The following is a 22757-nucleotide window of genomic DNA, read 5'->3' on the forward strand; positions in this document are numbered from 1 at the left end:
ACTGAGAAATCACACAAGGGAAATTTTTGTGGTGATGGATTTCTATATCTTGATCTTGGTGGCAGCCACATGCATGTATCCACAGAGTGCGAAAAAATGTATACATATTTTAAGAAAGGAAAAAACTGTATTAAAATTGTAATACTCAATATATACCAATCACAAAAGATGAATACAAGTCATGTGTATACATTTTTTTGGCACCCTGGTATATATATATCAACCCAAGTCTCTACCCTAGACCCAGAAAATAAGATGAATAATATATGGGCACTGGGGACCCAGAGAGGATGTGTATTTTGAAAAAAGTGCCCACTGCCTGACCACTGCGCTGTACACATGAAGCTGAATAACACTGTATGTCAACTGTAATTATATATATATGTGTGTGTATATATATATATATCACAGGATATGGAGTACAGCATGGGGAATAGAGTCAATGGAATTGTAACAGCTATATACGACGTCAGAGGGGCAATAAATTGAGGGAGGGGGTTATCATCACTTTGTGAGGGGTGAAATGTCTATTACATTGTTTTGTACACCTGAAACTAATAATAATAAAAAAGAAAACATAAAAAAAAACAAAAAAAAAACCACACACACAAAACCCCATTTTCCTTCCCTCCATTACTGCCAAATATCCTTCTAGGAGTAAACTGCCAAATATCCTTTTAGGAATTGGAATTAGGCTGAGGATAAAACAAATAAATTATTATTATTATTAATAAATGTAACTTACAAATTTGTAGAAGGTCCCTAGAGATCATCAGTTTTCCTAAGAAAGCTTGCTTACTTTCCGGTTTGCTTTGATTGAGGGAACTTGTTTTGTGTTGCTTTCAGTGATTGCCATATTTTGAAGGTATAAAATTCTTAAATTCATGTGAGGCACACATGGGAGGTAGGAGGAATCATGGAGGCCCATGAGATTCTGCCTGGATTTGTACTTTGAATCAGGCTTAGAACAAGTTGAAACATTTTGGAGGATATTTAAGATTGACAAGTTCCTAAAATTACAACGCTTTAAAGTAAATGTGTAGTGATGTGTTTGGGACCAAGCTCCTGCTCAGTGATGCTTATTAAGGAGACATGAGTGTAGGAAGTGGGATGTTTTTTTCTTTTGTGAAAGAAGCTTGTGACTAGCTTTTACATATTTACCCAGAGAATGAAAGACTTTTTTCACTTCAAGTTGGACTTTCTATTTAAAAACGATTCTTCACCTGAAACTAATATAATACGGAAGGCCAACTGTAATTGAAAAAATTTGTTTTAATTAAAAAAATAAAAATGAAAAATCTTCTTACTTGCATTCCCTTTCTGTGATCTAGTCTAAAGAAAGAGAAGTGTGGCTGGTCAGATGAACTTTATGGGCTTTTAAATTAACAGTGTATTTTTTAATGTTTAGAAGTAAAATTCTTTAAATTAAAAATGAGTCCACAGGGTTAGTATTAAAGCTTAGCTTTTCCCCCCCATTGAATGCTCAGCAACAATCCTAACATTCATTTTTGATTCTGAGGGCAGTGTGAAAACAGTTCTTTCACTAAGACATCCTGGCTTTATCACTTAGCTTCCTCCACAGGCAAGCCATCTGCCTGGAGGAGTACACATTCATCCAAACTCAGACCTGGAAAAGACCCCCGAGATAAACTAATTCCACTAAACTCTGAACCTCATGTCACACTCCACTTAAGACATAAACTCAGGCCTAGAGGTGAAGCGGCTTGCTCAGGGTCACACAGCTGGTCAGAGGCACAACCAGAAGTCGTGTCTCTATGAAAATGCTTTGCTCATTCTTCTATACCACACTTGTCTTAGCACGCTGTGTTGGGAGTTTGGTATCACAGTGATTTTAAAACAATACACAAATGCTACTGCCTTTTCTCTAGGACCACAAGAGGCCTCTTATCTGGGGGGGGGGGGGGGAGGAAATGAAGAGCAGGAACTTGGGTTTTACCTGCTTGGAGATCCTGAAGGTATTTCCGTATCTTTAATCTTAATGTTGCTTTGGTCAAATTTTGAAGAGCTAAGTAGCTTGCATTTTTGGGCCAGACATATTAGGCTCCATTATCCTATTTCACTAGCTGTGGGATCCTTGGTGAGCTAGACAATTTCTTCACCCTCACTTTCCTTATCTAGGAAATGGGGATAATATACAATAACACAGGAGCACAAAATGCTTTCCACACTTCCTGGAGCACAGTAAAGCACTCCCTAATTTTCTTTGGAATTCCAGCAAGTCCACATTGAAGATATCTAGCTAGTTCCTTGAAAGGTTGAGAAACAGATCTTCATTCCCTTCATGCTGTCCCGTCTATCCCTTTCGGGTCTTCTCTACTTCTTATAGTTCTGGAGACTGGCAAATGCGCAAAGCAGTGAGTCACCACAAATTCGCATATGATGGGTACAACACGCTTTGTTTTTAGGTTTCCCATTCTCTTCCCCAAGAGGCCCAGAATTTTTGTAAGAGTTGTGGGACACTGAAGTAATTTGGAACAGTATCTTCTGTGACAAGGACTTCAAGGATCCTAAGAAAGGCTGAAAGGACTGGGCTTGAGTCCTACCAAGATGCCAGACTCTAAGGCATGTTTTCAGTAATGCAAAAGACCACAGAAATGAAGGCAAAGCCTTTAATTTTACAGCTACAGAAGCCAAGGCTTTCAGGGGCTGGAATACTCAGTCATCCAATCGGTTACCAGCAGGGCAGGGCCTAAAAGCCAGGTTCCCTCTCCAAGCTTGGTGCTTTTTCCATCATACCAGCTGCGTCTCATTAACTCCACCTCCGAAAGTGCTAAGGAAGTTCCCTCCCAGTGCCTACCCTGGCAGGGTGGGGCGAGTCTGTGGCATGGAAAGAACCGGGAAAACGACATATTCCAACTCCCAGCATGCACAAACTGCTTGTGCGATTCCATGAGCGGGGGTGTGTGGGGGTGGGGTGGATGGATTAAGACTCCACGTCCAGTACCCTGAGAGTCCAGGTGTCCTGGAGAGAGAACTCTGACGTTGCCTGCTCGGTGAAACCACCTTACTCTCCGCTGCTCTACTTCCCCTGTGTAGTGGCGGCATCAGGACGTCCTGCTTGGAGGGTTCCCCAATGTAGCATGGACTGTGGTCGGTCCAGGACGGAGTGGGTAAATTGTTGCCGCTGCCCCAGCCCTGCAGTTTTCCGAGGTCTAGGTGGGAATTTTCCGTCTTTCCGCTTTTCGCCCCCGCCAGGAGCCGCACGAGGTTGGAATGGCTGTGGTCGCTTTTCCTTCACTCCTGCGACTCTTACTCCAGGGAGGTTATCTTGTCCTCCCTCCTCAACCCCCACCCTTTCAAAATGTTTTCCAAACCTACCACGTTAAAAGTGCGCGACTTCTCCCGGGCCTGCAGAAGGAGCTCCTGCAGCCCGACATTCCTCGGATTCCAGCGCTGTGACGTCCCCCAGGGCCGCGCGCCTTCAGCTCGGGAGCTCGGGCTCCACGTTTCCGCGCTCCCCGCGCGCGCCCCCGCACAGGCGCGCCCCCGCGCCGCGCGCGCCCTCCCGGTCGCATTCCTCCCGCCCCCGGCCGCGCGCCCCGCGCTCCCTCCGCCTCCCGGCCCCCAGCGCCGCGGAGCCGGGCCCGGGGGTGGGGGAACTGTGGCCGCCGGCGCCTGCTCCGTCCCCTCCCACTCGCACGGCCCCTTCCTCCCTCCTCTCCCTGCTGCTTGCGTTTCCTGCCGCTCGGGTTTTCCCGGCCCGTAAAAGTTCTTCCCAACTTTTCCTTCCCGAGCGGGCTCAGCGGGCGCAGGCAGAGGGCAGGTTGCTGCGCCCCTGCTGGCTCAGCTGCCTGTGCTCCCGGCGCAGGTCCTCGGGGAGCGGCAGGCACAAAGTGGCCGCTGGCGGTCCTCCCCCTCCCACCTCAGCCATCCCGCCCGGCCTCCTCTCCTCGGCACCCCTCCCGCGGGACAGCCCCGGGCTTAGGTGGCTGTCCCTTTCCTCCTGCTCCGTGCGTTCCGGCGCTGACTCTCGCGCCGGGATCGCGGCGGAAACCTCCCTCCCCTTTCGCCTCCTCGGGCTCCTACCCTCCGCCCCTCCTCCGCCAGCCACTGGAATCAATTCCTTGGGGAACTGGGGCTCTGCCGCCGCGGCAGAGGACAGCCTTTCCGTGCGGAACTCCAGGGCACCGACCGGGCCATGTAAGCAGGTAAACGCCGTCTGGGGCGCAGGAGTCGGGCCCGCGGTCGGGGGCCGCCTCCACCACCCGGGCGCCTTGCCGATGATTTGGGCAAAGGCTGGCAACGCCAACTGGGGATCGGCGGCCCGGGACGCGGACTGGGCATTGAGGGCGCGCGGTGGCCGGGCCGCGGGAGTTTTCCGTCGCGGTGGGTGCCGCCCGCGGTGAGGCGCACAGCTTGTCTGGGGAGTTAGGTGGAAAGTGAGCGCTGTCTGGAGAGTTTGTGGTTAAACCCACACCCTCGCCCCCTCCTCTTCATTCCCGTCTGCTTTTTGGGCACCTGAGACGGCCTAGAAAGGGCAGCTGGAGATACCCAGGGGTTGGGGAAAGGAGCATGAAAGAAAACGACATTGCGGTGGCTCCAGCGGGAGAGGGACGCTGCTCCCCAACCCTCCTCCGCCCCCCTCCCCCCGGGACAGGATCTTAGCAGAGAGAGGAGTTTTTAATGCCCCCCCGCACGAGGCCCCAGCGGTGCCACCAAACTCCTCTGCTTCTTGGCCCTCACTTGGGAGGTTGGACTGGCTCATAGGGAAAATCTGTGACCACATAATTTCAGAGCAGGTCTCCACCTCAAACTTTCAAGGTTCTGCGTCTTAACAAGTTCTGAGGGTGTTGGTAATACGCGCCCTCCCCTTTCTCCCTGGCATGACCCCTAAATCTGGGTTTTGAATACTTGTAAGTGGGCTTTCCACCTTTTTCAGGGAGCGGTGAGGTAGCGCTGCCCCTGCGTCCGTTTCCCTTCCACTTCCTTCGGTTCCTGTCACCGCCACCCCCAACCTACCTACAACTTAAGGAGACTGGGGGGTTTGTCCAGGAACTGGCGGTCGCAGGCTCTTTGTGAAGGTGAGGAGTCTACAAACTGCAGGCTGCCGCGTACACCGTTAGAGGGTTCTCACCAATGTGTTAATTTCTTAAAATGGATTAGTTCACCCATTCATTCAACAAACATACTATTGAGCGTCTACTTTGGGCTAGGAACAGGGGAGAGAAAGGTGCTACAAGAAGATCTAACTGTATAGCCTCTTGGAGGAAACCCACAGGCTGGTTGAGAACTGCAATGTTGGGACAGCCTGGGAAAGCTTGGTCCTGAAGGTGAGGGGGTGAGGTGTGCCCTGAGCTCATCTGGAGGAGTGAGTGATTTGGAGAGAGCATTGCAGGTAGAGGAAACAGCTTGTGTAAAGTAAAAGTCGTCCAAAACAACGCATACAAAAAGGTCATATCTATAGGGGGGCCGGAGGGAGATGTATGACCAGGCTGGTACAGTAGACAGCATTTTTTAAAAAAAAAAATATATCAGAAATGAGACTGGGAACATGTTACCCACTTATGAGAACCAGATATCTTCCAGAGGAGCACAGTCTTCTTTTGGACATGCCTCCATGCCTGATGGCTGTTTCTACAAGTAGCAGCAGCAGTGCTACCCTCTAAATTTTAATTGACACTAATTGGCCTACGCCTGGTTTTATTAAATGGTATTGATTCTCTTTTAAAGAGATGCTTGACTGCCATTGGTGATGGTGATAATGCTGCAGCATCAGGACCCTTGTATTAAGGTTACCTTATCTCTGGGTGGTGGTGTTAAAAGCTTGTGTTATAGCAATGATAGCCTTAGTGTGTGGCAGTTGTGCCCTTTGCCCGATCTGAATGGGTGCCATGATGTGCAGAATGAGTGTATGCATGTATCCCTGTGTTTGTTAGAGTATGCTCTACTTTTAAAAGTCATTATTGCTTCAGCACAGTTGTAAGGACTAATTTGCCTTCCTCTGAAACTTTATAAAAACAGAATAGCTTCTAGCAGGTTGTTGTAGTCTGATGGGCCAGGACTCAGCAGATCCTGCCTAGAAAAATTCCTTGTAGTGCAGTAGCATTCTCTGCATGGTTTGCCTTTCAAGGGTGCCTCTGCACTGGGCTGAAGAGGTGGTGTAGTATTTTTCACAGCGGCTGAGTCCTGGCTGAGGTGGCAGAGGGCCAGCGTTCGGTGACCTCAGGCCAGTACATCAGGGTGGGAAGAGCACAGTGACTCCCTGCAACTTTGAGCGTTGATCCAAGCCCCTCCACAAATCCCTTATCTCAGGAACAGCCCCCGGACAAGAGGTTTCCTGCAGGTATAGGACCCGCATGAGAGAAATGGTTGCAGGAGAAGCTCTTTCTCACTAATCCCACCACTTCCCAGCTTCCATCTGTTGGCTTAAACACAGCTATTATTCACACCTTAGTTATTCAAGTTTGTGCCTACTGTGTGGCATGGACGGCTGTCTTGGAAAGAACAGTTAGACTATTTTAATGTGGAAGAACCTAACGAATTCAGAGAAAAATCAGATTTTTTAGGAGAGTTCTTACTTGTCCTGAATGGATGGGCCAGAGGTCAGAACTATGAGGAATTTTCCCCAAGTAGTTTAAGGGCTGATGGTTTTTTTTTTTGCTCTTAAAGTGGGAAGCAAACATAAACTCTTTCATTGCACATGGTAGCCCACCTGGGTTCCAGATTCTTGTCCTTTTTCACCCCCTGTCCTGCATTTGACTACTTCCATAGTCACCAAGCGCTGTGTCTTTTTCGAACTCACTCTAAACCTTAGAACAGTGCTATACACTTTGTTAAAGATAATGCAGGGGGGAAAGAGATAAGATGAAATACTTAATTAGCCAATTAAATTATTGCTGTTTGCGCCGATTAAAAAAGAACAAGGGGAAACAAACACGTTTTGGTAAAAAGGAGGTTAAAATTAATGTCTAAAATAAGACTTTGTGATCCCTTCTTACGAATTATTTACCTTTCCCCTATCTGAGCCCCAGGGAGGGCTTATTGAGTGGTCCATAGGGTTGGGGGTGCAGGTTCTGTAGCTTTCCCAGCTATCAGTGTGTTGAGTAGGTGAGAGTTCAAAATATACCTAGGTGTGAATTCCATGTCTGCCATTTTTTAGCTGTGTGATGTCGGATGAGTTTCACAGCGCTTGAGAGTCTCAATTCTTTTCGTGTACACGTTGGGGCCAGTGGTATCTGGGGCCAGTGGTATCTAACGTGGCAGAATATTTGTGGGGAATTCCATGTAATGCTGTATGTCCCCCTCTTAACATAGAGCTTTGCACAGAGCAGGTGTTGAGTTAAGATGGCTATTTATGTGTTCTGGGAGTTCTCTGTGGGCATGAATGTGTTCTTGGTGTCATTTCCCTCCAAGCAGCCTGAATTCACATGTGTGCCAATATACACATAAAGCTTCGTCTTTGACTTTTTCTTTTCTTTTTTTTTTTTGGTCTGTTGGCTCAGAGCAAACGTGTTGACGGGCAGCTGCCATGTGGCCCGTCCTATAGGAGGAGGAGGTTGAGAGTTGTAGGACTAGGCAGTAGGGAAACTTGAAGAGGGAAAGCTGCTTAGAGAAGGGTTGAGAAAAGGGTCCTTTTGTCTGTGTACGACTTACTATAACAAGGGTCCCGTGCTAATATAAAGACTTTGGTATTTCTAAGGTTGAAATCCAGTTAATTAAATAATGTTCGAATCAAGCTGCCTGCCTTTATCGAGTAGCAAGAGGGCAATAGAAAGTTGATCTTCACAAACGAAGGTCTTTGCAACCTTGATTTCCTTCTTTGAAGCCCAAATATAGAGTCAACTTCAACCCCTCTAGTGGAATGCCAGCCTCAGGTCCCTTGAACTTTAATGTTGTCTTTCATCTCAGAAGCCGAAAGTATTTGACAAACATCAACTCCTTGATTTTCATATCATCCTCCCAGGAGGAGGGGATTTTAGAAGAAAGGAACCGCTCAGAAAATATCAGTAGGGCAGGTGTGTAGTTTGTGTTCTTGAAACAGAGGGGATTGTCATAGCCGAAAATTGGTTAAATCCTACACACAGTTTGCACGTAGGCCAGATCATGAAGGCGTCCCTTTGAGGGGTCATGGAGAGAAAGCCTAGGAAAAATGCAGGTCTGGGTGGGATGTTTGCAATGGGAAGGGAAAGGAAAGCCACGACATCCAGACCAGCCATGCCTTTGCCATACATTGCATACATGCTGCTTGTGAAAATAAATAACCTCTGAATTATTTATAATTCTGAATGCAAGGATATGATGCAATGCTTGTGGGTAAGAATTACAGTTGCTGATGATAAAAAAGGTAATAGTGATTTAGGACTTTCTTGTGGAATAGGGGTGGTTATGTGTCTAAGTTGGATTATAAATGGCATATTAACATTGTTTTAATTTCCTTGCCCTTTTTCCTGTTGGTTCTATATTCCTTGGCGTGGTTTTGTTTTGCTCTCCCAGCAGGCTTTTGTTTGACTTGCTTCATGGTCTTTGCTATTGGAAAAAACACACTGTGGCCATTCTTAGATCAATCTTGTGTGTAAAATGTGATACGCGGGTGATTTAGCTTAGTTCCTTAGGGGACTAAATTAGGCCCAGCTCAAGGGTTGCATCCTGAGCCTGGTCAATGAGCTTGACCCAGAGGCCTGTTGTGTATCCTGTAACTCTAGGAGGCCATCCCATAAATGCTTGATGTTGGTCGACAGGGAGGTGTCTGGGGAGAAAGTGAGAAAGGGATCGGCTGGTGCTGTGGCATCCTCTGAGAGGCAGAATATCCCCTTTACATGCGTGATGCTTGAGATTTGAGTACTGAACGATATTCCGAAGTTAGGAAGCTTTACCCTGGATGGCACTGACTTGATCTCATGGACCTGGAAGTTTGTAGCTCCCAGGGAAAAGTCACTCATTGTTGAAAGGTAGCAAAAGTTCCTAACTTATCATTGTGCAAAGTGTGTCCTGTACTAACACTTCATTTCCTCAAGTCTTTGGACATACTTCTTCCGCGATGTCTTTCTTTCACACTCCGTTCCCCTCAAGTAATTGGGACATTAGCTAAGGCTACAGGCTTCCAACGCCAGGGAGAACACAGACTGCCATTCCCCAGACCCACCGCAGCTTCTGATTCAGCAGGTCTGGGGTGGGGCCTGAGAATTTGGGACTCCCAGGTGATGCAAATAGTGCTGGCCCTTGACCAACTGCATTTTGAGAATCCTGGAGCTAAGGACTCTTGTTTTGGTCCATCCACCCCTGTCCTCAGGCTTGGTATGTAGTCACTTAAGTTTTTCACTGCACTGCTTTGAACGATTCTGTACCTGGTTGTTGTAGAGCTCCGGAGAAGCTGGGAATCACTGAATGGCCACTCATCCCCACCCCAGCCCCTAGAGAGCATGAATTTGATGTTTCCATGTTAGTGGATCTGCTTGGCTATCATCTCCAACCCACACTCCTCCGCTTGGTTCCAAACAGTTTGGTTTATCTGGTACTTCCATCCATCTGGATATTGGATATACTTGCCCAATTCTACGTGTCTATATTGAACTCACTGGTTTCTTGCCTGTACTCTGCTTCTGCTGTGTTTCCTGTGTTGTTAGTGACACTACCATCTATTGCGTTAGCTGCTGAGGCCAGACACTTGGAGTTCTCTTCATGTCATTCTTTCTTTGCAACCCACCCCCTCGCCCCCCACCTCTACCCTCAGACACCAATGACAAACCCAATCGGTCCTTAGATCCTTTGAGTTTTCATCCCTAAAATATCTTTAGTTTGCTCCCTTCCCTCCATCTGCACTGTCTCTTGGGATTGTTCATGAGTTTCAAAGCCTGTTTTAAAAAATATGTTCTTCATCTGCTTTCAACGAGTTTTTAAAAAATACAAATCTGTCTTTATACTACTTAAATTCCTGTTTTGCTTCTTGTTACCTCTGTGATAAGGTTTCTTTACCCCGACACCTTCCCATTCTCATGTGCTTCCCTCTTCCCCCTGTCTCCTTTTCCCCTTCTCCCTCCTAACACTTGGTGGTGTTTAATTCCCCTCTCCTTTGTTACATTCCACCCACTGTGACCGCTCCTGCTTGCTGCCTGTTTAGCCCCTGCCTGGTCAGCTAAAGGTTCACCTTCCCTGACACTCCTTCCCACCTCCAGTTAGCATTCCTTTCTTTATTGTTCCATTGCAGTTGCCTACACTGGTAAGTTTCATCTCAGTCTCCTCTGCTAAGTTATAAGCTTCTCCCTACAGCATTCGCGTTTTACTTGGCTCCGAATCAGAATCTCCTTCCTCTACAGAGGTTGGTAAGCACTAGCCATGTCTGAAGTTTATTGACACGGACTCTAGCCCCGTGTTTCCAGTGTGTCAGATGATTTTATTAAATCTTTCAACAATCCTGTGAAGTAGGTACTATTATCATCACAGTCTTGCAGAGAATGAAATGGAATTGATTTTTTTTTTTTAAGTGTTTATAGATCAAGGAGTGAATGCGTTTCTGAAATGCTGGTCTGAGGGTCTAGAACTCAGCCTGGTTTGGAATCTCTTATTTATTCTCTAATATAGGCGGTGCAGTGCTCTGGGAAAATTACATCATGTTAATGACGATTATGATTTTAAAACTTAAACATATCAGCACTATGTATTAAACACAACTTATTTGTTCATTTGAGAAGGTAAATCACATCCTTAAGCTGTGTTCTGAAATTACTGGCACTTAGGTTTTTATGTGGTTTTGTTTTACTTGGATACTTTCAAAAATGTGATGATGTCTCTGCTCATTTTTCAAACCTAGAAAACCTTGCAGATATGAAAGGAGTGTTAATATCACAGAAGGGTGAATAAGTAGGAACATTTGGAGTTAAGGCATGGGACAAAATTGTCTTTGCAGGTTTAGATATATTGATTAGAATATGCTTAATTTCCTGTCTACGCATTATTTTCTTTTATATCTTATACTGAAGCGGAAAATGCAGAAATACTCATTATTCAATCTCTGAGTTACTAGTTTTTGACACAAGAGTGGCCCTGCATGACACCACGTCACAGTGGACTTGCCAACCTGCCCTTAACCATGACGGCCTGTTATACACCTAGAATGATATACACCAAGCAGCACTTACATCACTGATGTTGTCCCCTAAATCACAAGGAGGGCTCTCACCATTATTGTAGTTCTCCAGCACAAGGGATGCAAGCGGATTTCCTGGTCATTAAAGTGAATTTGGTATGAATTACACGTACACTGTATACATACTTCAGCTTGATATTTAAGGTTTTCCACACGTAGTCCGCAAACAGTCCTCTGATTTCTTCAGATCGATGTCGCATGATTCCCCAGGGTTCTGCCGAGCAGCAGCTGTTTCCTGAACCGACCCAATAATTTTCCTCCTATGGTTATGCTCTTTCCTTGCCTGGGGATCGCAGCACTCAGCATTGCCTGTGAAAAGCGTCCCTGGAGACCCACTTTAAATGTCCCCTCTCTGGGTGTCTTCCCCGACCTCACTCCCTGGTCACTTTGCTCTTGGCATTTACCTCTTTGTGCTTTGTGCCCCGGTTAACCTGCCTCATCCGCCTCGTCGGCTTGTCCTCTACCCCACGCCACCTACCTCACTCCTCTCCCCATCTCTCCCAGGGCTCAGCAGACTGTCGCTTCTTGTCTGCTGCTGGTCACCTGTAACTGTTTCTTCGGGTCCGCCTCCTCTTTGCCCCGGGAATGCCCTCCAAGGAGGATGCTGCCCCTTCTCCCTTCGTTACGACAGCCCTTCGGTGAAGATAGCTGTCTCAACATCTCTTTGTCACCTGTCCCACTGCTGGCAGCGGGGAGACCAGACCACCCCCTACGCTACAGACTCTTGTTTGAACAGCACATCTGATATCTTTACTCTCCTGCTTGAAGTATTTCTTGCCACTTTACATTGTTTAGAGCAGGGGTGTCCACAAAGTTTTTCACCAAGGGCCATATGTAGTAAAATACACAAACAGCCGGGCCGCTCCCTTGCGGTGAAGTTCGTATTGCCTCACCTGGTTTATTTAAGTAAACTAAATATATTTTTGGAATTTGCTGCAGGCCAGTTAAAAATGGATTGCGGGCCGCAGTTGGCCCCCGGGCTGCAGTTTGGACACCCCTGGTTTAGAGATACATATATCTGTTGTAAAAGTTACAGTGTATGTCAGAAGGATAAACACCAAACACGGGTTGAGGTGGGGGACACAGTGAGGATGGAGATGTGGTGTAGTTTTATTTCCTAAGCTGGGTGGTGGGAACGTGCGTGTTTACTACATTCTCCCATAGGTCTAAAATATTTTATATTAGAAACAGACCAGATTGCCCGCGGTGAAATGCAGACTCCCTAGCAGAGCATCCAAGGCTCTGCGTGCGTAGCTCTTGTTCCTACCTAACCAAAATTCTAGTCTCGGCTGGCCTCTCTTGGCACCCTGTCACCATTCTCCAAACATTTCTCACGGCTGAAACCTTGTGGTTTTGACTCATGTCGTTACTGTTACTTTCCCCTTGAATTCCCTTTCACACCTGGTCACACAATACTCTCCTCCTCTGTTCTTTAATGTCTAATATGAGTTTTACATCTTCGTAGATGTTTTGTCGGACATTCCCTTTGATCATTACAGATTGTTCATTGTCACCTGATCTGCCCTTTTGTGATACTTGACAGTCTTTACTGTGATATGCTTCCCATTGTATTGTTCTTTGTTCATCTAAATCCTCAAAGTTGTAAGCTCTTTGAGGGCGTGTTTTGTGATTTATGTATCTTTGGGTTCTTGTCACCTGCTGCTAAGTAGATGTTCAATAAATGGGGAATTGTTGAGTAGTAGATGTAAGATTGTTTTTCATTGAATGTATATCTATATATATATTTTAAGTGTGTCCAAAAAAAGTTCAAAGCAAATTAAGTATCTCTTGGATTCAATATCTGAAACGTAGGCAATACATTGAAGGGATTTACACATGGATTTCCTAATTCAAGCCCATGATTTGTTTGAGAAATCATTTCTTCCTCTCTTCCTTATGGTGATGGTTTGGTGTTTTGGGTGTGTTTTTGTAGTTTGGCCCCTCTTCCCCCCACCGCAGCCCATCACCATGAGGTGTGTTGATGGTTTCTGTAGTGGTGTCTGAGGGTGTGTGTGAGGCTAGGTTAGGAAGTAGATCTGGGCTGTGAAGTGGTACCACTTGTAAGGGTGACTTCTGCCGTCGACACTACTTGCTCTGGGGTGGAGAAGCGCCACATCCATTTAGATGAGAGGCAGCAGAGTTTATTTTTGTGGCAGACGTGTCCCACTGCAGAGGTATAATAACTGTAATGAAGGAGGATTATGCCGTATTAGGTTTATGAAGGGTGTACTAGTCTGTTACCAGGGTCAGTGGTGACAACTAAAGCCAGCAATTAGGTTTCATTAAAGACTCCAGCAAGCAATTAGCATTCACTTCTGCCAATGAAGTCCTGTGATCTATATTAAGCATATTCTTTTTCATTGTGCATTTTGTAAAATGTGCTTTAGATGTTGAAGGCACACATTTTTCAGACATACGCAAGTCTCCAAGTTATCCTTTGCAAAATGGGGCTGACTTTTAGACTCCTTGCGTTTTTACGTCTGTGGGATATACTAACATTCTGGGTGGATTGTGCTGATTTAAAATCTGTACATGTGAAAAAGATCATATAAATTCTTTTATTTAAAGGAATTTGTTACGGAGTATTAGATAATTATGTGATCTATGAGGGAAAACAGTATGACTGATGTGAAACGAATTAAAACTCCAAAATAATGAAATGACACCTACCGGTCTTAATTATATTCTTGAGAAAATTATTGTTTATTTAAGAGGCATCTAAAAATAAAGACTGGAAAGGATGATTTGTGCTGTGCTTTTGCTGAGCAGCTGTTTTGGTTATTTTCAAAATGAGGCTTATTTTCCAAGTGCCAGGTTAGGTACAAGTGTATATTTCATGTCCCTACATCTTTATGAATGTGTTTAGGAATTTCAGCTTTGCCTGTGAATATGAAGTGATATTTACACTTACTTACCAAGCTATTCAAAGAAATTTCCTCCCTCCTTCCATCGTCCCTGTTCCAGCCCTTTCTCCTCCCTGCTTTCTTCCTTTCTCCCTCCTTCCCTTCCTTTATAATACATTATCATCATTTGGAAGATTCTGATAGGTTACTTACTGTATAGGCTAATTACTGTATATGTATTCAGAATGGATATTAGGGATGATAAAAAGGAGAAATGCATAGTGCACACAACACATCAGGCCAGAAACTCAGTGCAAAGGTCTGTAAAGGAGGTCTGTTTCCATGGAATGATTAAGCTATTGCCCTATTGTGTGATTCTCGAGTCACATGATTATTTTTCTCATTTGTAGATTGTTAAAACGGTCATAGTGGGTGGCTGAGCGTAGCAGTTTGAAATCTGTGTACTTGAGTGTATTAAAGACTCCAAGAAATCCTGCAGTAAACCAAAGTGTGTCAAAACCGAATTCATTTTAGTAAGGACCTATTTTTTTTAAAAATTTGATTGTATGGACCACATGTCATCTCAAGGAACACTGTTATTATATAGAATATTTTCTAGAAAACGCTTGGTTGAGGAGGTCCCTGTAATAGAAGATATGTTTGTTGTCTTTAACAGACTCAACATCTAAATTAGAGAATACAGGGAGTTGGATTAAGATGAGTAAACATTTAAAGTCTTCATGAGCATACCAGATTAACTTTATTTCTTTTTATTAATTGGATTTTTTCGAGTGGAAGGGGAGCACAGAGCAAGAGCAGGTTTAAATTAAAATATCAGGAGTTTAGTCACAAAACCAACTTTCAGGGAAAGTTTTAGGACAGAAAACATTTAGTCTAACTTTATGTATTTATAATACAGTGAAGAATAATGTGCAGGTTAAATCTGAATTATTACAAGAACCTCATCATTCAGAGAAAGATCCAGATATATTCAGCTGTCTGTCTTCTTGAGGCCGGAAGCCTCAATATACACACTCCTGAAAAATCTTGGTTCTCCCGATTCTGGAAATCAGTCTTCCTCCTTCCCCCTTACTTTTAATACTGCCAAGAAGAAAGCAAATGGGCCAAGGAGGTAGAAACCACTGAGGGCTTTGGAAATGCCATTGCAATTATTTTATTAATAGCAGCCACTGTTTAAGTTTTGTATAACTGGGCATTTAGCAAAGGTATGGCGAGTACAATATGGACAGTTTTTCTCCATCATGTACTCTTTATTTTCTGAAGCTAATTTGTTCAGTTTTTTCCCGCATCAATTTTTCCTCCTCCGGTTTCTGACCTTTTACAAAGCAGGGCTTCACATGTGGAAACTTCTTTTCCTCTACAACCTTTACACTCCTAACAATCTTATGAAAGAGATGTTATTTTTATCTATAGTTTCTCCTTGAGAAATATGAGTGTGAAAGAGGTTATTTGCTCACGTCTCACAGCTAGGAAGTGGAAGAAGTGAGATTTGAACCCATTTTCTCCAACCCCACAGCCCAACTTCTGAACCACCAGATTAGGCCCTGAGTATATGCAGGTCAGGAACAGTGATGTTCCTTCTCGTTTCGTTCTTTCCTGCATCCATCAGTTTGTTTAATAAATACATTTTGATATTTTTTTAAGGTGGGGATGTTTTCCTGTGGTCATAATTTTTAGAAGAATGAACAACTAATCATGTACCTAATGGCCACATAGGACCATGCGACACTTGAAATGTGACTAGTTGAGTTGAGACATGCTTTAAGTATGCAATACACGTCAGACGTTGCAGACTTGGTACAGAAAAAGAATGTAAAATATTGTCATTTCTTAAAATTGATTACATGTTGAAATATTATTTCGGAGATACTGAGTTAATAAAATCTACTATTAAAATTCATTTCTCCTGTTTTGATTTTGAAGTGTGACTCCTGGAAACGTTAAAATGACCCATGCGGCTTGCATTTGGGGTCCGTGTTCTATTTCTCTTGGACAGCACTGTGATAGACTGTTATCAGACTATTCGTGGGAGCGCTGGTGATGCGGGGAACAGTGGGTAGGGACAGAAAGTAGAACTTGTTATTGGAGACGGGAAGAAGCTCGCTTGATTGTGACACCTTCGCTGACCGGCAGAGAGACTAATATTAGCTGGCATGTAGTTACTGCTTACCGTCTGCAAGTACTTTGTCAAGCTCTTTAAGTGGATTCTCTTTTTGATCCTTAAAACAACCCTGTGAAGGAAGCACTCTCGTAGGCTTATTTTATAGAGGAGAAAATGAGAGCTGAGAAAGGCTGAGGCAGGCACAAGATCCTACAACTAGTAAATACTCGTTTGCTATGTGACACCCCTGGCATGGCAAATACGAGTAAAGGATGGAGCTGAGAGGTACATCGGGGCATGGATTCAGAGCTTGTGCTGGTAACCACTGGGCTTCACTGCCTCTCAAAGGTGAGAGAGGAAACATTACCCAGAGCTGACCTGGAGCAAGTCCTTCTGTTCCTGCAGTGTCTATGAAGGGTGCACGTTCTTCTCTCCAGCACGGGCACATGTCACCTTTGAATTAGGGACAGTGCAATAATTGATGGTCCTCAGATGTTCTCAAGTTATCAGAAACTGATGAAATTGCACTTGCAGATGGATGTGTTATAGAATTATACACTTGAAACTTATTATAAGTATTAACCAATGTCACCCCAATACATTTAGTTTAAAAAAACTTTGACTGTATATGAGAAAGGGGAAAAAATGACAAAATTATGCTTGATATACTCCATTTACTAATGCAAGATTGTCTTGCTTAGGAAGCTAATGATCAGAAATTGATTTTAGAAATTTTAAGCGCACTTCAGATTGCTTTATTTTCTGCAGATTGCTTTTTAACTGACAGATATTGATGTGTTTTATAGCAAGTACAGATTTTGTGAATAAAAGCTTTAAATCTTCCTCTCTCCTCAATATAGTCAAAAATACTTTAAAAACATTGGTAAAAATCTACCCACAAATCGGTTCCTAGCTGTTTAAAAATTTTTTATATTTTTCTAGTCTTTATTCGTACTTGGAGGTATTTTCATAGTTGTAGTTTTATATACTCCTTCACATATATGTGTGCTTTTCATACTTATTTTCTTAATAATTAATAGTTTAGTGTATCTGCATATCATTAATATACTGTAAATCCCTTTGTTTTTTTTTTATTGAAAACACATACATTTCCATTTCCTGCTATCCCATAGAGGTTGACTATGAGAATCTTCACATTAGTTGTTGAATTTAGGATAAATTGTAGGATAAATTTCCATGAGTGAGGTTGTGTGTTACGATGCATGTTTTTATGATTCTTGAATCATACAAATGTAATGGAATTTTGAGAGTAGGTCATAATGATAAATTCGCAGGTACCATCACTTTATTTTCAGATAGCTGATATTCTTTCAGCTCTTGCTTTGCATAATGTTTGATGACTAGGAAGTAGCTTATCCCAGTAAATAACGCTGGCTTTCCCTTGTTTTTTTACAGTTCCTTCCCTCATAGTCTGAGAAAAGAATTGAGCCCTAAATTCATACAAAGGCTGAATACTGACATATGGGCTAGGTTCACTTTTGGCATAAGTGTTTTGCTAATCCTTACATCATTTCGAGCAGAAAAAGTGTGTTGGATAGAATTATTTCTGTTATGAATATGATATGTATAGCATTATTGAAAAACACATTTATAAAAAGGTAGCACTTAAGTGGGAATTAAAGATATACATGAGTAAATACTTCGTATTAAACCATTACATCATTCTAAGTTAATTTCTAGCGCTTGTGTGCTAGCCTTCTTGTATATAGATGTCATTGGTATCTACTTTTTTACAATGTTTTCTTGTATCAGCTACTCTGTAACTTGCCATATAGTGGTGACTTGTATTAGTTTGTGCTTTGGTAACAAAAATTGTTCCATCATCTTAGTGGCTTCCAACAACAGACATTTATTTCTTGTCTGTGTTACATGAGTACTGTTGGATGGGCTGCAGCTCTTGGTGGCTGGAATGGATTCGGCTCAGCTTCACAGGGTTAAAGGACAGCCCTTCCTAGGTCATGCTGTTCTCCTGGCTAAGGGCAGGAATATAGTGAGAAGCTTGCACTCTCCTTGAAAGCTGCTGTATGGAGGTGGCAGGGATGCTGTCTGCTCACATCCCATTGGCCAAAGTATTCCACGTGACTAACCCCAAAATCAGTGAGTTGGGAACCTATGTTCACCCCACAGCATTTCCAGGCAAGTCACAGGGACATGATGGGATGAAATATATTACAGGAAGGGAGTAAAGAGTTGGAATTATCCCATCTTTTATACTTCATGGATTGAACTATTCCTTTACGGTTTGGTATTTGGATTGTTTCTAATGTGAACAATGATAAATAGCCGTGCTCTAAACATTGTCGAACAAATTACATTTATTTACGTGGAGAGTGTTTCCTTGGGATACAGTTTCCAAAGTTGGCTTTCTGGGTCAAAGGGCATGAATTACTCATAGATCCTGTTACATATGGCTAGATCGCTCTCTCCAAAGACTATCAGCGCATAGTAACTTCATCAATATTTAAGTATACAACTTTCTTTAGATCCTACTGCTGCTGGGTTTTGCAGTTTTCATTTTGTTAGTTTCATCATTGTTTAGAGCTTGACTTTTGTAATTAGTAACGATGGTATTTTAAAATAAAAACTATCAGAACAAATTGTATCGTTATTCATCCGTTACTGAATAAAACAAGGGCCGCCTATAATTTTCTTTCCTTTTAAAAGTCAGTGGAAAAATTACTCATGTTCATCCTCTCTTTGTTTTCTTGGCCCCATATTTTTCTCAGTGTACTGCTTCTTAAATACATTTTTACCCTGACATTAAAACAAAACTGAAAAAAGTAAGAACAAAACATATACTCGATTTGAGATTTTACAACTTTTATCTGAATCAAATTGTAGTAATTATTACTGTGGACCTGGGTAAATGGCTGAACCTATTCATATTGCAGAATTGGGTTGCATATTTTCAAGTCTTAGGAGAGGGGATATATTATATTTATTGTCCTCTTGCCTCACATTGGATGGCATTAATTCTATAGTTTTCAGATTCCCCTATTGCCCTAGAGTTTATAAAGCAGAAAAAAAAAATACCAATTGAAACTTACGAACCAGGCTTTCCTACAGTTTTCCCTCTCAAACTGTAAGCTAAAACTTTTTATTACCAACTGTATCCTCTTGGTTTACTTTACAAGTGTCATGTTGCCTGCTGCTACACTTCTCTTTGGCTTCTGCTTAGAAATAGTGGGATCTAGACATGCCCATAAATATCCTTGGTTCTGTTTCCTCATGTGAGGCTTTGAGACTTCATAGCCAAGAAAAAACACGTGCAGGGGAGATAAGAGAAATCTTCAGGCCTATAGGTAGAATGGGGGGGAGGGGGGGGAGAGAGAGAGAGAGAGAGAGAGAGAGAGAGAGAGAGCGTTTGGGAATGACAGTTGGGTTTTGCAACTACCATTAGAGTACAGATACCTCCCACCTCATTTAGTGGAGGAATGTCAAAAATCCTTGGAACTGAGAACTCCATTCTCTGTGTTTTTAGACATAGACTGGTAAAGCTTGTAAGCAATGTTACAGGCCGGTGGGAAGCAAGTCCAAGTATGGGAGAAGCAAGCTGACTGTGAACCAGACATTGGTGTGTGAACCAGAGTTTATTTAAATAGTAGTAGTTGCTGACAGCAGAATGTTAAAAAGTGTGTTTAGAATATTAAGTGTGCATATTTAGACTCCAATTAGCATTGAAATATGAATTTGAATAGGTTTGCCATGCAAGTCTTTAGATTTTTGTTCCTCAAAGGGTTTCTGATTTCAATTTAAGTTCATTTTGTATAAGTCTTCTTGGGATTTGTTGCAGATTTCTTTTGGAAGATGAAGACCCATTGGTATATGAAGTTTTGATTTTGTAAATCTTTTGGGGAAACTGGATTCTGGGGCTCAAAGTGAGAATGAGGATGCTTTACGGTAATATAGAAACCAAGTAATTGTAGAACAGAAACTTTTAAAATCCAGTGCAGTAAAATAGGATGCTTGTTTACATTGAATTGTTACATTTTGAGGTTGAATTTATAAAAAGAAAGTTACTGCTGAACTCTTCTCAAAGGTTGTTCATGGGCATTGTAAATGTTTTCTTAAGCTGCTAATAGTTTTAAAGACAAAAGTGCTTCTCTTTGCAGGGTGTTCTGCTTCACTGAATTCTGTATTTGGGGAGAGTTGAGGCTAAAGGTGTAAAATGTATTGTATGTGATTGTGGCTTTTAGATCTGGGGTTGATGGTCCCCCATATGGGACCCTGTGTGGTGTTGCCCCAAAGCAGATCGTGTTTTTTCTCCATTCTCTTCCATTTTCCTTCCCTCCCAGCCGGTATGTTGGCTATAAGGCGAACCTACTTGTGTGATGCTGTGGTCTGAATGTGCTCTCACAAAATTCGTATGTTGAAATCTTAACCCCCAACGGTGATGGGATTCAAAGGTGCAGCCTTTGTGAGGTGATTAGGTCTTGAGGGTGGAGCCCTCATGAAGGGGATTAGTGTTCTTCTGAAAGAGACCACACAGAGCTTCCTAGCCCCTTCTGCCAGGTGAGGATGCAGCTAGAGAAGCCTGCGACCCGGAAGAGGGTCCTCACCCATGTGGGAACCCTGATCTTGGACTTTCAGCCACCAGAACTGTAAGCACAAATTTCTCTTGTTTATAAACTGTCGCGTGGTATTTTGTTATAACAGCCTGAATGGACTAAGACACTTGGCTTCACCTGATGGGTGATTGTCAGGTAAAAAGTTGTAGTTGTTTGCTTGAGAAGATATATGACTTCTAGACTCTTTGACCATACCTGCATCCGTCTGACTCTTTCCCCAACAGTGGATGTTCAATGCAATGAGTAGCTTTTTAGACACGTGACAAACTTGTGATTCTTATAACCTATTGTTTGTCATACAGTAATTAGTACCTGTTTGTTGATTTCCATGAGTTGTTCAAGGTTGTTTATAAGGAGGGCAGTGGCAAAAACCTGATAATTTCCCTTGTATCGCCTTGCTTCAGATTCCAAGGGAAGCATAGGCAGCTCTCTCCGTTTCGCTGGTGTGCTCAGTTGTCAAATACAAGTGCATTTGGGGGGACCCATCTTGTGAGTGACCCTTCACCTTCTCTCCTTGGCTTCTTTGATGACCTTGATCTCACAAACATACTTTGCTTGTGATTAGGTATCCATGGCACATGGATTAGGAACCATCATTCTTGACTTCTTTGCCAGTGGGTATCACGCTGAAGCCCCCTTTAAAAACAAAACAAAACAAAACAAAAAAACATCCTGTAGTTCTTAAAATGTCTTAAGAATCTTCCCATCAGTTATTATTCTACCACTCAACTAGCCGCTGTGTTTTTATATTCTTTCTAAACTTTATGTTGACTGTATAACTATAATATAGTCCTAGATGTAGAATAATAGTCAAACCAAATAGAATTATATATTGGGAGGATACTTTTTATGCTGCTTTTTCCCCACTTATCTTTTTAGGCATACTTTCCCCTGGTTATATACAGTTGTAATGTATGTAGAAATTTAATGGAAATATTAAATTCACTGAATTAATTTGTTCTAATTAGCCATTTCTATTCGTTGAGGACTTGGGTTATTTTCAGAGTTTGGGGTTATTATAAATAAAATGCCATTAGCATCTTTGTACAGGTAATGTCTGTCTTCTTTCGGATTATTCCTTTGCGTTGAATTTCCAGGAGAAAGATTAATGCATCAAAGGAAGTAATATATACATTTTTATGGTCTTTGTTGGCAAAACCATCCTTTTGATGATTGCCAGATTTTATGAGTTATAAGGCTCAGACTTAGTTATTGTTTTTTTTAAAGATATATTTAATGGGGAAGGGGAACAGGACTTTATTGGGGAACAGTGTGTACTTCCAGGACTTTTTTCCAAGTCAAGTTGTTGTCTTTTCAATCTTAGTTGTGGAGGATGCTGTTCAGCTTCAAGTTGTTGTCCTTTCTGTCTTAGTTGTGGAGGGCGCAGCTCAGCTCCAGGTCCAGTAGCCGTTGCTAGTTGCAGGGGGCAGAGCCCACCATCCCTTGCGGGACACAAGGAATTGAACTGGCAACCTTGTGGTTGAGAGGATGTGCTCCAACCAACTGAGCCATCTGGGAGCTCAGCGGCAGCTCAGCTCAAGGTGCCGTGTTCCATCTTAGTTGCAGGGGGCGCAGCCCACCATCCCTTGCGGGACTCGAGGAATTGAACTGGCAACCTTGTGGTTGAGAGCCCACTGGCCCATGTGGGAATCGAACTGGCAGCTTTCGGAGTTAGGAGCATGGAGCTCTAACCGCCTGAGCCACCTGCCCGGCCCTTAGTTATTGTTTTGTTTTATAGATTAATATTAAATATTTATTATTAAGGTATTGTTGACTTGATGTCAAGGTCTTTATTCCATTATTAGCTTTTTGTAGGTGCTCAGAAAATTTTGATTAATTGAGCTTTAGGGAGAACTGCTTATCAGTGTTAGCATTTCCAATATTGTAACTATGTATCTTTATGTGTACTTTACTAATTTTAAATGTTGGTTACAGAGTTTATTAAAAAAACAAAAGCTATGAAGAGAAAAAAAATTAAAAACCACTAGACTACATTTGGCTGACAAACTGTAAGCTTGGCTTAACTACTTTCCCCAACTGCCTTTTAGATTTTTCTACTTGATTGATTATGTTTAGCTAACTGTCCCTCAACCTGCATT

General features: G+C 42.9%; 1 protein-coding gene across 1 annotated transcript in view; it reads left to right on the forward strand.

Annotated features, from left to right (window-relative positions):
* Nucleotides 1–3917: 3917 nt before the first annotated feature.
* Nucleotides 3918–22757, forward strand: part of PTPN14 (protein tyrosine phosphatase non-receptor type 14) — a 150349-nt gene continuing 131509 nt past the window's right edge. Inside the window, exon 1 of the mRNA XM_019738101.2 lies at nt 3918–4169. The gene's annotated coding sequence lies outside the window, so the exon portion shown is untranslated. The remainder of the gene's footprint in view (nt 4170–22757) is intronic.

This window comes from Rhinolophus sinicus, linkage group LG17 (assembly GCF_036562045.2).
Source record: "Rhinolophus sinicus isolate RSC01 linkage group LG17, ASM3656204v1, whole genome shotgun sequence".
Classification (NCBI taxonomy): Eukaryota; Metazoa; Chordata; class Mammalia; order Chiroptera; family Rhinolophidae; genus Rhinolophus; species Rhinolophus sinicus.